This window comes from Zea mays, chromosome 7 (assembly GCF_902167145.1).
Source record: "Zea mays cultivar B73 chromosome 7, Zm-B73-REFERENCE-NAM-5.0, whole genome shotgun sequence".
NCBI lineage: Eukaryota > Viridiplantae > Streptophyta > Magnoliopsida > Poales > Poaceae > Zea > Zea mays.
In genome coordinates this window covers 130,347,106-130,359,924 of record NC_050102.1, presented here as the reverse complement: position 1 = coordinate 130,359,924, position 12,819 = coordinate 130,347,106, and positions in this window count along the sequence as shown.

Here is a 12,819-nt window from a genome sequence, read left to right as displayed (position 1 = left end):
ATAACCGTTGTTTAAATATATATTTAATTAGCGCGAGCTATTCTAGGTGAGATGAGTCATTAGCGTGCGTAAAACGCACGACGACACGAACGCGCACGGGGTTAGACGGGGGGTAGACGGGGGGTAGGCGAACGTAGACGGAGTCCCGTCGACGCACTGCGCGCAAGCAAACGCGAGCGCGCGCACTAGTTGCGCGACGCACGACACATTAAATAAATAGTAATCCGCGGCTAAATAATGACGTGACGACGAACAACCTGTATTACGTTTAAACGTGACAATTATATTTCTAAGTTCAATTTAGTTGACGTAACTACTTGTGTGGAATATTTTAGATAACAAAGGGATTATCAATTAATCGGTGATTAATACAAGAACCAATTGACTAACGCGTACGGACGATTTTAACGAAGTAAATAATTATTGCGCGCAAACTGCGCGCTCGACACGCGCGAACCGCGCGAGGAGTCTACAAACGATGACGACGGCGCGCGCGATACCCGCGATCACGTGCGAGATTGCGCACGCGAGACTGACGAGTACGCAATGCGCTAGGTGACCGTAGCGAGGCACGACGACGGTAGACGAACGGCCGGGGCGAGCTGGGCAGCGGCGAGCACGCAGCAACACAGCTGCGACACGTAGGGGCGAGGTTCGACGGCGAACGACCGCTACGGCGCTAACTATAATCGCGGTTGGGCGTGCTGGGCGTGCAGCGAGCGCGGCGAGCTTGGACTGCGCGGCCTGGGGACGAGTCCGCTGCGCGCGGGGACGAGGCGAGGGCGCGCGGGGTATGCACGTCGGGGGATTGGGCTCGCTGCGCGCTGCAGGCCGCGACAGCAGGAAGTTCAGTCGCGCACAAGGGAGCTGGGCTGCGCGGCATGGCCGGAGGGGAGTCCGCGGCAGGGACGAGTCGCTGCGCAGGTCCCCCTGGCCGCGACGCCGGGCAGCGACTGAGCGAGGTCTCGCCGGCGAAAAGAAACAGCGCGACGAAGGGCTACGGGTATGCAGCAGACGCGTACGGCGGGGGAAGAAGAATGGGAAAGGAGAGAGAGGACGGGGCGGGCTCACCTCGGCGGACGACCGCAGCGGGACGAGGGCTCGACGGCGGTGTGATGGCGAGATTCGCTGCGCAGCGAGTGCGGCGAGCGAGGGCGACACTCCGACGGTGCAGGGACGCAGAGAGCAGAGACGAGACGAGGAGAAGCGTTGGTGGCCGAGAAACTGCGCGACGGATACGGACGGTTCGGGTTTTGGAAGATGAACAGCGACCTACGTGGAACTACCCACGCGCGATACGCGCGGGACGTGGGCGCAGAGCTGGGCGGCGGCGGCGGGCGTCCTCCACGCGAGCGAGCGCAGCAGGGCGCGCTACGCGCGGCTGAGCGCGCGGCCTGGGCTGCGGCCTGGGCGAGCTGGGGGCTGGCTCGCGCGGCCAGCTGGGCTGGCGCTAGCTGGGCCGGCCGCCTTGCGCGCGCGGGCGGGAATTTGGCTGGGGCGCGGCGGGCCGAGCGGGTGCAGACGCGTGCGCGCGCGCGGGAGGGAGCCGAGCACGGCGCTGGCTGCTAGGTGGGCCGCGGCGCGCGGGCCCGCGGGGGAAGGAGCTGGCGCGGAGGGCTGGCGGGGGAAGAAAATTTCGCGAGCTGGGCCGGATTGGCGCGGTGGGCCGAGGGGGAAAGAAAGAGAGGGGAAGGGGGGCGCGGGTGGGCTGGCCGAAATGGGCTAGGGAGGGAGGCTGGGCTGAATTCTGTTTTTCCTTTTCTTTTCTTTTTCCTTTCTCTTTTCTATTTATTTCAGTTTAACTCTATGCACACGCAAATGATTAATTGAAAGATCAAGCAAACCATTTATCAAACAACAAACAAACAAAATAAATGTCCTCCAACATGATGCAACAACCATAGTTTCCCTTAGGGTTTAACCTATTAATTATAATTGCGTTTAAAAAATAACCACTCTTCTTCTATAGAAAAAGAAAACAAGAGGTTGGAGGAGATGAGATGAGAGGAATAACACCTGAATTTGTGGATATGAGCAAAGAAATTTTATACCCCCAAATTCAGGGTGTTACAAACCTATCCTCCTTAAAAGAATCTCGCCCCGAGATTCAAGGTTGGTCAGCAAAGAGTTCGGGGTATTTGGCTTTCAGATCATCTTCTCGTTCCCAGGTTGCTTCTTCCTCAGAGTGGTGGCCCCATCTGACTTTGCACATTCTGATGGTGTTCCTCCGGGTGACTCTGTCTGCAAACTCCAGAATCTGCGTTGGCTTCTCTATGTAGGTCAAATCCTCTTGGACTTCCAAGCCTTCCACTGGCAACTGTTCTTCTGGTACTCGCAGACACTTCTTCAATTGCGACACGTGGAACACATTGTGCACTGCCGACAAACTTTCTGGTAGACTGAGCTGGTAGGCCACTTCTCCACGCTTTGCTTGAATCTGATATGGTCCAACGTACCGGGGTGCTAGCTTGCCTTTGACTCCGAACCTTCTGACCCCTCTGATAGGTGACACCTTCAGATAGACGTAGTCCCCCACTTCAAAACTCAGTTCTCTTCTCCTTCTGTCCGCATAGCTTCGCTGCCTTGATTGTGCTATCTTCAGATTCTCCCGAACCATTTTGATATTCTCTTCGGCTTCAAGCAAAATGTCGGGGCCAAACACCTGTCTCTCTCCAGGTTGGTCCCAATGCAGCGGAGTCCTACAACTCCGTCCATAGAGCGCCTGAAACGGTGACATCTTCAAGCTGGCCTGGTAACTATTGTTGTAGGAGAATTCTGCATAAGGTAACCTTTTGTCCCATCCTGACTTGTCTTGCAACGCACAGGCTCTCAACATATCTTCTAGGATCTGATTAGTTCTTTCAGTCTGACCGTCTGTCTGCGGGTGATAAGCTGAGCTGAAGTTCAAATGCGTGCCCAAAGCTTCTTGTAGCTGCTGCCAGAAATGAGAGGTAAATTGTGTTCCCCGATCTGACACTATCTTCTTCGGCACACCATGAAGGCAGACTATTCGAGACATGTATAACTCAGCTAACACTGCTCCGGTGTACGTTGTCTTCACAGGTATAAAATGGGCTACTTTTGTTAAGCGGTCCACAACCACCCAGATGGAATCATAGCCGGCTCGGGTACGAGGTAAGCCAACTATGAAATCCATCCCGATCTCATCCCACTTCCACTGAGGGATCTGCAACGGCTGCAACAGTCCGGCGGGCCTTTGATGCTCTGCTTTGGTCCTTTGACAGCTATCACAGATGGCGACATATTCTGCGATTTCTCTTTTCATGCCATACCACCAAAATCTCCTTTTTAAATCCTGATACATCTTTTCGCTTCCAGGGTGTATGGAGTAGGCTGTCTCATGAGCTTCCTTTAGGATCAGCTCCCGAATAGGTTTGATGTCGGGAACACACAATCGGTCCTTGAACCATATTACTCCCTCTTCATCCTCTCGAAAGTCTTTGCCTCTTCCTTCTAAGATCAGCTGCCGGATATTGTTGATGTTTTCATCATCCTTCTGTCCTTCTTTGATCTCCCGCTCTAGGGTGGGCTCTAATTCCACTGTTACTCCTTGTGTGCTGTTCAGGAAACCGAGACTCAGTCTGTCGAACTCCTTGGCTAGCTCATATGGCATTGGGTACGTGGCCAACATATTGACTTGACTCTTCCTGCTCAGAGCATCTGCAACAACATTGGCTTTGCCTGGATGGTAATGTATCTCTAATTCATAGTCTTTGATCAATTCCAACCATCTTCGCTGCCTCATGTTTAACTCTGACTGGGTGAATATGTATTTCAGACTCTTGTGATCTGTGTAGATGTCGCACTTCTGTCCATACAGATAATGTCTCCATGTCTTCAGAGCATGAACCACTGCTGCCAACTCTAGGTCGTGTGTGGGGTAATTCTTCTCATGGATCTTCAGCTGTCGAGATGAGTATGCTACAACTCTTCCTTCTTGCATTAGCACACATCCCAATCCGGTGTAAGAAGCATCGCAGTACACCGAGAATGGCTTGTGAACATCAGGCAGAACTAACACAGGTGCTGTAGTCAATCTATTCTTCAGTTCTTCAAATGCTTCTTGACACTTTTGGGACCACTTAAACTCAACTTTCTTCGCTAATAACGCTGTCATTGGTCTAGCAATCTTTGAAAAGCCTTCAATGAAACGCCTATAGTATCCGGCCATTCCAATGAAGCTCTTGATCCCACGAACATCCTTCGGTGCCTTCCAATTCAGGATATCTGCTACTTTCTTTGGATCCACAGCTAACCCATCTTGGTTTATGATGTGCCCCAGAAACAAGACTTCATGAATCCAGAACTCGCACTTACTCAGCTTGGCATACAACTGATGCTCTCGGAGCCTTTGCAATACCATCTTCAAATGCTCCACATGATCTTCCTCATTTTGAGAGTATATGAGAATATCGTCGATGAACACTACCACAAACTTGTCTAGGTAGTCCATGAACACACTATTCATCAGATACATAAAGAAGGCTGGTGCATTTGTCAAACCAAAGGACATAACTGTATACTCATATAACCCATACTTGGTGATGAATGCTGTCTTCGGTATGTCCGAGGGTCGGATTCTGAGTTGATGGTAGCCTGACCTCAGATCTATCTTCGAGAATACGCTGGCACCTCTGAGTTGGTCAAACAGATCTTCTATTCTTGGCAGAGGGTACTTGTTCTTAATAGTGACTCCATTCAAGGCTCTGTAATCTATGCACATCCTTTTGGTACCATCTTTCTTCTCTACAAACAATACTGGAGCGGCCCAAGGCGAGGTGCTTGGTCTGATGTAACCCTTTTCTAACAGCTCATCAATCTGCTTCTTGAGTTCCACCAATTCTGGTCCAGACACTCGGTAGGCTCTTTTGGAAATGGGGGCGGTACCAGGGATAAGCTCTATGGCAAATTCGACTTTTCTCTCGGGTGGCATGCCCGTTAGCTCCTCGGGAAACACATCCGGAAAGTTTGATACAACCTTGATAGCCTCAAGCGGTTTGGCCTCCTTACTATCAACTGAAATCTGGTGACAATCTCCCTCCGCTGATTTAGGCATCCTTAGCTCAGCCACTACCTCCTCTCCAGATGGGGACTTCAATGTTACGGTCCTCTTGTCACAGCTAACATTCGCTTCATATTTCATTAACCAATTCATCCCTAGGATGACATCTACCCCAAGGGTGTCTATTACTATTAGATCACTGGGGAACCCTATCCCCCTTATTTCCACCCTTATATTTGAGCATATTCTATCTGCTTGCACTTTACCACCAACCGAATTAATCCTCATGGGTGGCATCATTGCCTCTACTGAGATGTTATGCATTTCTACCCATATTGCAGTGACAAATGAATGAGTTGCACCAGTATCAAATAGCACTTTTGCGGGATGAGATTCGACTGAGAACATACCTACTGCCACATCTGGTGCCTCCAGGATTGCTTCGGCCTCCAAGTGGTTCACCTTCCCACGGTTGTACGCTTGGCCACGATTACCTGTTGCCGGTTGCAGTACACCTTGCCTCGTTGGAGCATTGGGGTTGGTCTGCTGCTGCGCCATCTTCTTTGGGCAATGCATCGCCCAGTGGCCTTGTTCTCCACAGTGGAAACATCCTCTGCCTCCACCTTGTGCTGGGGTTGCTTGGTTGTTCTGATTTGTTGCTGGAGCAGGAAGGCGAGGTGCCTGGTTGTTCTGCCTCTGATACTGGTTACCTCCCTGATGGCTGTTCTGACGATACTGCTGCTGCTTCTGTGGATACTGCCTCTGAAACTGCTGCTGATGCGGACGCTGATTCTGATTCTGATATCCCTGTGGGTGACCATGCTTGCCTTGCTGAGATGAACTGCCTGAGAAGCGGGGACGGCTGATGCTCCCGGACTGTGGTCCGTTCATCTTGCGCTTCCGATCCTCCATATCCTTGCGCTTTCTCTCGGTCATGATCGCCCTATCGATCAGGTGCTGGAAAGTGGGGAAGGTGTGGTTCATCAGCTGGTAATGCAGGGGATCCACCAAACCCCTCATGAACCTGTACTGCCTTTTAGCATCAGTGTTGACGTCTTCAGGTGCATAACGAGATAGCTGCAGAAACTTGTCCCTGTATTCACTAACAGACAGGGGTCCCTGTCTCAGAGCCAAGAACTCCTCTTTCTTCACGATCATCAGTCCCTCTGGAACATGGTACCGACGGAAACTCTCGCTGAATTCCTCCCAAGTGATAGCTTCAGGGTTAGCATGGGTGGCGAGGTAGGACTCCCACCAAGACTGGGCTGCTCCCCTTAGCTGGCGGGGACCATACAGGACCTTCTCCCTGTCGTCACATTGGGCGGTGCGCAGTTCTCTTTCCACTGCACGCAACCAGTCTTCTGCATCCATGGGGTCAGCAGAATGGGCGAAGGTAGGAGGGTGTCCTCTCATGAACTCGCCACGCTTATCCCGTGGCATCTGGGGCATCTGCACTTGCAACTGGGGTTGGGGTTGCTGTTGAGCCTGCTGCATGGCTGCCAGAGTCTGCCCAATAGCCTGCACTGCCTGAGTCTGCATCAAGAACATCTGCTCCACTGTCATCGGGGGTGGCGGAGGAGGCTGCCTCTGATGTTCCTCCTGCTGGGCACGTTGCTCTTGCTGAGCACGCCTGTTGCATCGGCGCCTGTTGTCAGACATCTGTGGAAGACATTCACACATCAGCATTGATCTTACAATCCTTCAGCATAAGAAAAGGGAATACAGAATTCTTCATGACACTGAGTGAACAAAAGAGCTTCACTGATCCTCATTATGATCCAACACAGCTTCTCAGATAAAAAGGAAAGTAGAAGTAAATGGTTTCCCAACTAAACAACTGACTTCATTAACATTACTAGCTAAGCCAAACTGCAGGGGAACCCCACAGGTTGGCAACAGTCATTACAAAGATTCAAATCCAGCACAAGTTCATCATAACAAGCATGTAAGCAACTGATAAGCAAACTAAACTAAATGGAAGCAACTGATAAGCAAACTAAACTGACTATCTAAGACTGAGACATCTGACTTAAGGATTATTACAAACTCCGACGCTAACGATCTAAGGATCCAGATCTATCCTGGTCTTACAGGCAGGGGAACCATAAGTGTGGTGACCACGTGGCGGCGAGCGGTATGGGTGCTGAGTCCCAGCAGGAGCGGGAGAACCACCCTCCTGGTGGCGGCGCTCTGCTAGCTCAGCACGCAACTTAGCAATCTCCGTTCGAGCCCTGCTCAGCTCGTCCAGAGAGTGATCCAGCTCAGTGTTAAGCACTGCGACTAGGTTGACTGTGCTGCTCAACCCAGGGTTATCCTCACCAACAGGTGAGACAACCACACTCTCTGTGCTGCCAGTAGGACGGCGGGGGTAGTACCTAAGGTTAAGACCGTCGGCCACCCCACCGAACAAGGAACAGTACTGGGAAAGTGCACGCCGTGCTGCATCCTGCATAGCCGCCTCTGCAGTGTCCCTCTCGGAGATGGAGTAGTGCTCCGAAACGGCCTCCGCACCCCGGAGGTCATCCTCCGGACGGCGAACTAGGCAGGTAGCCTCCCAGCGGTCCGGGTACCTCCCGCGACTGTGCTGGTAGACTACACAACGGTACTCGATCGACCAGGTGTGCCGGTCGAAAGCCTGGCGCAGCAAGGTGTCGAGTGCGTCGTGGAAGTGACAACCGCGAGCGGCGTCACGGGTGATGGGTCGGGCGACCCATCCTTCCGCCTCCTGCGGCTCAGAGGACTCCGTGCTGTGGTCTGAGTCGTCGTCGTCGGGGTCTCCTCCAGGACCTCCTCCAGTAGCTCCTCCAACAGCCGGGGCGTCCCGCGGTGGTGCAGGGGGCGCCTCCAGCTGGGGAACAGAGGAGCGGCGCCTCACGGACTCCACCTCCTGCTCAGGTGGGGAGGAAGAGCCCTGCTGCTCCCTGTGCTGACGCTGGCGCTCCTGCTCCTCACGCAGGCGGTGGTGCAGCCTCTCCAGGTGACTCGACTGACCGGACACAGTGCGGCGCAGGGGACGCTCCGCAAGGCGAGACGGCAGGAAAGGAATCACCGACTTACGAGCAGTGTGTCTAAGTCGAGCCATCTACAAAAGACACCATAAGCATAAGAGTAAGAACAGAACTAATATGACAAGTGAGTAAACCATGGATAGAACAAAATAAAATTTTAACAAGGTATAATATAGTATATATATATGTAGTAAAACATAGGGTTGGTCGAGGTGACCGACTTTTGAAGTAACATCAGAGGTCAAGGTGAGAGGGAAGGTCAATAGTCCTTAGTACGACCAGTGCTACTCTAGGTCAGCGGTCCTACAGTCAGCACGGCTTTGATACCACTTATGTCACACCCGGTTTTAGAAGGTAAACCGAATGCGAACTATGTACGTGCCAGGATCAGAACTCACGTACACAGCGGTTACATAAATGAACATCAACGCACATTGCTCGAATAATAACTTTTTTACAGGATCACCTATTCACCCCCCTCTAGGTGCTCTCAATTGGTATCGGAGTCGTTCTCTTCAAGAAAGGGACTAACCGCCCGAAGAGATGGATCCTAAAGGCAAGGGGATTGTGATCAATGACAAGGAGAAGGAGTCATTCGTCAATGAGCCCAAGGATGACAAGCCTACCGACTCGGGCTCGGGCCACAAACGCAAGGATGGGAAGAAGAAGAAGACAAGGCGCATCAAGGAGATCGTCTACTACGACGACAGCGGTGAATCCACTTCTTCCCAAAAGGACAACGACGACAACGACTACGAGAGAAGGAAACCGGTTAATTCGAACTTTTCTTTTGACTACTCTCGTATTCCGCAAAGTACAAAAGCTCATTTGCTCTCCATTCCACTTGGCAACCCTCCTCACTTTGATGGAGAGGACTACGGATTTTGGAGCCACAAAATGCGTAGTCACCTGTTCTCTCTCCATCCAAGCATATGGGAGATTATGGAAAGTGGAATGAAATTTGATAGCTCAGATAGTCCTATGTTTATCAATGAACAGATTCATAGAAATGCACAAGCTACTACTGTGTTGCTAGGCTTCTTGTGCAGGGACGAGTACCATAAGGTGAGCGGCTTGGACAATGCCAAGCAGATCTGGGACACCCTCAAGATCTCTCATGAGGGGAACGACGTCACCTTACTCACCAAAATGGAGTTGGTGGAGGGCGAGCTTGGAAGATTTGCAATGATAAGGGGCGAGGAGCCAACTCAAACATACAACCGGCTCAAGACCCTTATCAACAAAATAAGGAGCTACGGAAGCACGCGATAGACGGATCACGACGTCGTCCGCCTAATGCTAAGGTCTTTTACTGTACTTGATCCACATTTGGTGAACAATATTCGTGAAAATCCTAGGTACACCAAGATGTCGCCCGAAGAAGTCCTTGGAAAGTTCGTAAGCGGGCGAATGATGATCAAGGAGGCAAGGTACGTGGACGACGCGTTGAACGGTCCAACCCATGAGCCTCAACCCATTTCTCTCAAGGCAACGAGGAGCAAGGATGCGCTACCTAGCAAGGTGGCGCAAGTTGAGGCGGCCGGGCTCAATAATGAAGAGATGGCCCTCATCATCAAGCGCTTCAAGACGGCGCTAAAGGGTCGCAAGGGACAACCAAGCAAGACCAAGACAAAGGGGAAGCGTTCATGCTTCAAATGCGGTAAGATTGGTCATTTTATTGCTAACTGTCCCGAGAATGAAAGTGACCAGGAACAAGGGAGCAAGAGGGAGAAGAAGAAGGCATACAAGAAGGCTAAGGGCGAGGCACACCTTGGCAAGGAATGGGACTCGGATTGTTCGTCATCCGACTCCGATAATGAAGGACTCGCCACCACCGCCTTCAACAAATCATCCCTCTTCCCCAACGAGCGTCACACATGTCTCATGGCGAAGGAGAAGAAGGTATGTAATCGAAATAATGTCACTCATGATTCCTCTAGTGATGATGAGTCTAGTGATGAAGAAATAGATTACTCTAGTTTGTTCAAGGGATTGGATAGAGCTAAAATAGATAAGATTAATGAATTGATTGATGCCTTGAATGAAAAGGATAGACTTTTAGAGAAACAAGAGGACCTTTTATATGAAGAGCATGATAAATTTGTTAGTGCACAAAATTCACTTGCTCTAGAAGTTAAAAGAAATGAAGTTCTTTCTAGTGAAGTGTCTACATGTCATGATTCTATCTCTAGCTTAAAGAGAATTAACAATGATTTAAATGCTAAACTAGAAGTAGCAAATAAATCTAACTCTTGTGTAGAACATGTTATGATTTGCACTAGGTGTAAAGATTTTGACATTGATGCTTGTAGTGAACACCTAGTTTGCATTTCTAAATTAAATGATGAAGTGGCTAGTCTTAATGCCCAACTTAAGACTAGCAAGAGTGAATTTGACAAGCTAAAATTTTCAAGGGATGCCTACACGATTGGTAACCCCTCAATTAAGGATGGTCTTGGCTTCAAGAGGGAAGTCAAGAACTTAACAAGCCATAAGGTTTCCATCTCCACCAAGGAGAAAGGGAAGGCCCCTATGGCTAGTAGTGTGCAAAAGAACCATGCTTTCATGTATCATGATAGGAGACATTCTAGGAATGCCTTTAGAAGTTATGATGCTTTTGATTCTAATGCTATGACTGCTTCTAGTTCCCATGTTGTGCATGATAGAAATGTTGCTAGGAGAAATGTTGTTCATCATATGCCTAGGAGAAATGTTGTTAATGTTCCTAGGAAAATTAATGAACCTTCTACAATATATCATGCTTGCAATGCTTCATTTGCCATTTGTAGAAAGAATAAGAAGGTGATTGCTAGAAAGTTAGGGGCAAGATGCAAGGGAGATAAAACTTGCATTTGGGTCCCTAAGACCATTGTGACTAACCTTGTAGGACCCAACAAGAGTTGGGTACCTAAGACCCAAGCCTAAATTTGCCTTGCAGGTTTATGCATCCGGGGGTACAAGCTGGATTATCGACAGCGGATGCACAAACCACATGACGGGGGAAAAGAGGATGTTCTCTTCCTACGTCAAGAACAAGGATTCCCAGGATTCAATAATATTCGGTGATGGGAACCAAGGCAAGGTAAAAGGGTTAGGTAAAATTGCTATTTCATCCGAGCACTCTATATCCAATGTGTTTTTAGTTGAGTCTCTCGGATATAATTTGTTATCTGTTAGTCAATTATGCAATATGGGATATAATTGTCTATTCACAAATGTAGATGTGTCTGTCTTTAGAAGGTGTGATGGTTCACTAGCTTTTAAGCGTGTACTAGACGGCAAACTTTATTTAGTTGATTTTGCAAAAGAAGAGGCCGGTCTAGATGCATGCTTAATTGCTAAGACTTGCATGGGCTGGCTGTGGCATCGCCGTTTAGCACATGTGGGGATGAAGAACCTTCACAAACTTCTAAAGGGAGAACACGTGATAGGTCTAACTAACGTACATTTCGAAAAAGATAGACCTTGTGCAGCTTGTCAAGCAGGGAAACAGGTGGGAGGCTCTCATCACACCAAAAATGTGATGACCACATCAAGACCCTTGGAGATGCTTCATATGGACCTCTTCGGACCCGTCGCCTATCTAAGTATAGGAGGAAGTAAGTATGGTCTTGTTATAGTTGATGATTTTTCCCGCTTCACTTGGGTATTCTTTTTGCAGGATAAATCTGAAACCCAGGGGACCCTCAAGCGCTTCCTCAGGAGAGCTCAAAATGAGTTTGAGCTCAAGGTGAAGAAGATAAGGAGCGACAACGGGTCCGAGTTCAAGAACCTTCAAGTGGAGGAGTTCCTTGAGGAGGAAGGGATCAAGCACGAGTTCTCCGCTCCCTACACACCACAACAAAATGGTGTGGTAGAGAGGAAGAACAGGACGCTCATCGATATGGCGAGGACTATGCTTGGAGAGTTCAAGACCCCCGAGCGTTTTTGGTCGGAAGCCGTGAACACGGCTTGCCACGCCATCAACCGGGTCTACCTTCACCGCCTCCTCAAGAAGACTTTGTATGAGCTGCTAACTGGTAACAAACCCAATGTGTCTTATTTTCGTGTATTTGGGAGCAAGTGTTATATTCTTGTGAAGAAAGGTAGAACTTCTAAATTTGCTCCCAAGGCTGTAGAAGGGTTTTTATTAGGTTATGACTCAAATACAAAGGTGTCAGGGACCATAATTAGGGGTACCCTCAAGGCTCCTAATTCTCAGCTGGTAACCCCCATCAGCACAAAGCTGCAAAGGCCGGATGGGTGCGATTAAGTCAGGGATCGGTCCGTTCGAGGGACTCGATCACGCCTCGCCCGAGCCTAGCCTCGGGCAAGGGCAGCCGACCCCGGAGGATCTCCGTCTCGCCCGAGGGCCCCCTCCAGCGACGAACACATTTCCGGCTCGCCCGAGGCCCTGTCTTCGCTAAGAAGCAACCCTGACCAAATCGCCGCGCCGACTGACCAAATCGCAGGAGCATTTAATGCAAAGGTGGCCTGACACCATTATCCTGACGAGCGCCCTTCAGTCGACAAAGCCGAAGTGACCGCCGTCACTTCGCCGCTCCACTGACCGGCCTGACAGAAAGATAGCGCCGCCTGCGCCGCTCCGACTGCAGTGCCACTTGACAGAGTGAGGCTGACAGGCAGTCAGGCCCGGCCGCAGGCACCATAGGAAGCTCCGCTTCGCCCGACCCAAGGCTCGGACTCGGGCTCAGCCCCTAAAGACGGCGAACTCCGCTCCGCCTGACCCAGGGCTCGGACTCGGGCTAAGCCCCGGAAGACGGCGAACTCCGCTCTGCCCGACCCAGG